Genomic DNA, 2,667 nt, shown 5'->3' with positions numbered 1-2,667 from the left:
TATTTTTCTTCTTGGGTTTGAATTATGTTTTTTAGGATTGAAGTGAACCTACAGTTGGTCCTTTGTTACTTCAGACTGGGGGTGCGAGGACTCCCTGGACAGCTGAAAAGCTGGTGCACTGGAAAGCTCGGTGCAAAGAGAAATGTGGCACATAAGGAGATAGGACTAGCACTAGCGGTTACCAGCCCTTGGTCAGTTCCTGCAGGGCCCTTTGAGGGTTTAGATACAGTCAGGTGGTATAATCCCTGTTACCTGACAAAATAAACATCACTTTTGTAACTATGTTGGATTCCTCTTTTCAAGCAAAATTGACAGACACGATGTTTCCACAAATGGCTTTGAGTTGACTATATGAAAATAGCCAAAGTTGGGTTTGTATATATATATTATTTTTTTAGCATTTAGGATAAGGCTTTCCGTTCTGTTATTCCTAATGGAATTAGGCAGAGTTAAGGCCACATAATACATTACAAACTGTTACTGACATTTATCACAAATTCCACAGCTGAGTCATCACTACATATTCACATCCGTAGTATTCAATTACTAATTGATCCACATGGCAGAGAATGAAATTAAATAAAATGCTTCTTGTTTTTTATCTGAATATTGTATTATAGTGGCACTCATTTAAAAAAATCACACAAAAAAAACGCCCAACACTTATTTATTTCACAGTTCTACAAAAATGTTGTAAAGTCTTGCTGGCCTCTCTCATGTATGTTCTCAGCAAACCTAGAAATAGCTGTTGTTCTATCACAGAGCAATAAAAAGCAAAACTTGGATGGACAGTGTTGGTTTCCCACTGCCCTGAGTGTGAAATGTTGAAGGAAAACACAAGGATACAGAAAGTCCAGAGGCAGCACAAAATTATTTGAAGGAGTTGTAAGAGTTTTAATATATTTAACTGTTGAGCTCTGCACTTAGAGAAAGCTTTTTCTGTTGCTGTCCTGAAGTCCTGCGTTCATTGGAAGCCTGATTTTTATCAGGTGGTGAAGCCATGGGGCCAGCTCGCCTGAGGTCTGGTCATAGCGAGTTAGGAAATGTTCAGGTTGTTCCTGGAAAGTGCTGGGAGAAAGTTCAGATGAGGTCTATGCAGAAGGCTGACTCCCAAGAAGGGCTTGGGAAAAAGAGAGGTCAGCTCCGGCAGAAAACTAGAACACAGCGATATGACCAAATTTATATGTAGGAATCTGCATTTCAGATTTTTTTTTGTGTGAAGAATGAACAGTTGTCTAAAAAAGGGCTAGAAAGGTTTGCATGTGACTTTTTCTCTCAGCTGGGGAAAAGGTAAGTGACCTACAAGGAGCCTACAAGTACAGTTAGGATCCTTTCCTGTTTATTTGCATTTAAAGTAACTGCTAGCAAGCTGCAAGCTTTTTTCCATGTGCAAAAGTGATCAGTGATGCGTCACAATTCAAATTTGGGGTGCACTGCTGCAACCAGCGTACTGGGACCAGCAGTTAAATGACGTGAGCACTACCTTCTGAAGATCAGTTCCTTCTTAAGATATCTCATATGAGGCATCCAGAAATGCAGACACCCAAACATAATTTGTGGTTTAGAATCTGCTCAGTGCTGGGGAAAGAAGGAATGTATTCCTCATCTGGGGTTCAGCAAGGGGATGTGAATCCCTGGCTGCTGTGAAGAGCCATTTATTTAAAAGGGCATGCAAACAAAAAGCAATAGCTTCCATGCTGTTACCAACCATTGGTGTTTGCTTCCTCTCCAGGGTGACTCTTATTTGCTCTAGTTGTCAGTGGACTGTGCTTTACTGGTTCCAGTGGACAGCAGTTTCCAAACCTGCAGATCCCTTTCTTCTTGTGGGGAGTCAGAAAAAACAGATGACAAAAAGGAACCAGGTGAGGAGGCAACGTGGTTCTCCTTCCTCCTGTGGTGAGAAGACAATGGGGGGGGGGGGGGTAAGGACAGGGAAAAAATCTTTTAAAAGAGAAAAATGAAGGAGGAGGGAAAATGAAAATTCAAATGTCAGGGGGAGAGCATTATCAAGTGTGAGGGAAGAAATGTGCAAAAGATGCATGTGAAAAAGCTGGTGACAGATTACTGGGTATAAAAAGAGGGCACATGCTGGAGGAGTTGTTCCTGGCAACTTCTTATTTGGGTCTTCTAAGCTGTGCCTGTGGCTCTGTGTGAGCCATGCTGATGTAAATAACAGTTATCAAAAAAATGCAGGAGCACTCAGACCTCTAATCCTGCAATAAAGCCATGTGGGAGCTTAAAACTAATTAAGGCTTCCCTTTAAGCTTTAAATCTAGTCTATGTGTAGAGTAACATCCTCAAGATATTCCCTCCAGAATCCAATGAGAATTTCAGACAATCAAGCAAGAAACTACTCCACAAATCTGTTTCACGCACTGAAGACAAGCTAGGGTTTTACTGGGTATCAGGACTCCCATCATTTGAGGAATCTGAGAATCAAATCCAAATTGTTTATTACAAATCCATACCTGTCTTATTGCACACTTTCAGGGCAGTATCAAAACATGCTAGAATGTTGCTATTACTGTAGCCATCACACAACAGTTACAGTTATGGGTTAGTTGAAGTGTAACAAACAAATCTGAAGTAACTGCCTCTATAAGAAGTACCACAAGCGAGTCAATGCAAAGTCATACTGAAAGCAGGAGGCATTTTCTAGTTCAGGAC

The sequence above is a fragment of the Phalacrocorax aristotelis genome, chromosome 12 (genome assembly GCF_949628215.1).
Source record: "Phalacrocorax aristotelis chromosome 12, bGulAri2.1, whole genome shotgun sequence".
Classification (NCBI taxonomy): domain Eukaryota; kingdom Metazoa; phylum Chordata; class Aves; order Suliformes; family Phalacrocoracidae; genus Phalacrocorax; species Phalacrocorax aristotelis.
The sequence above is the reverse complement of the archived record's forward strand: the minus strand, read 5'-3'. Positions refer to the sequence as shown.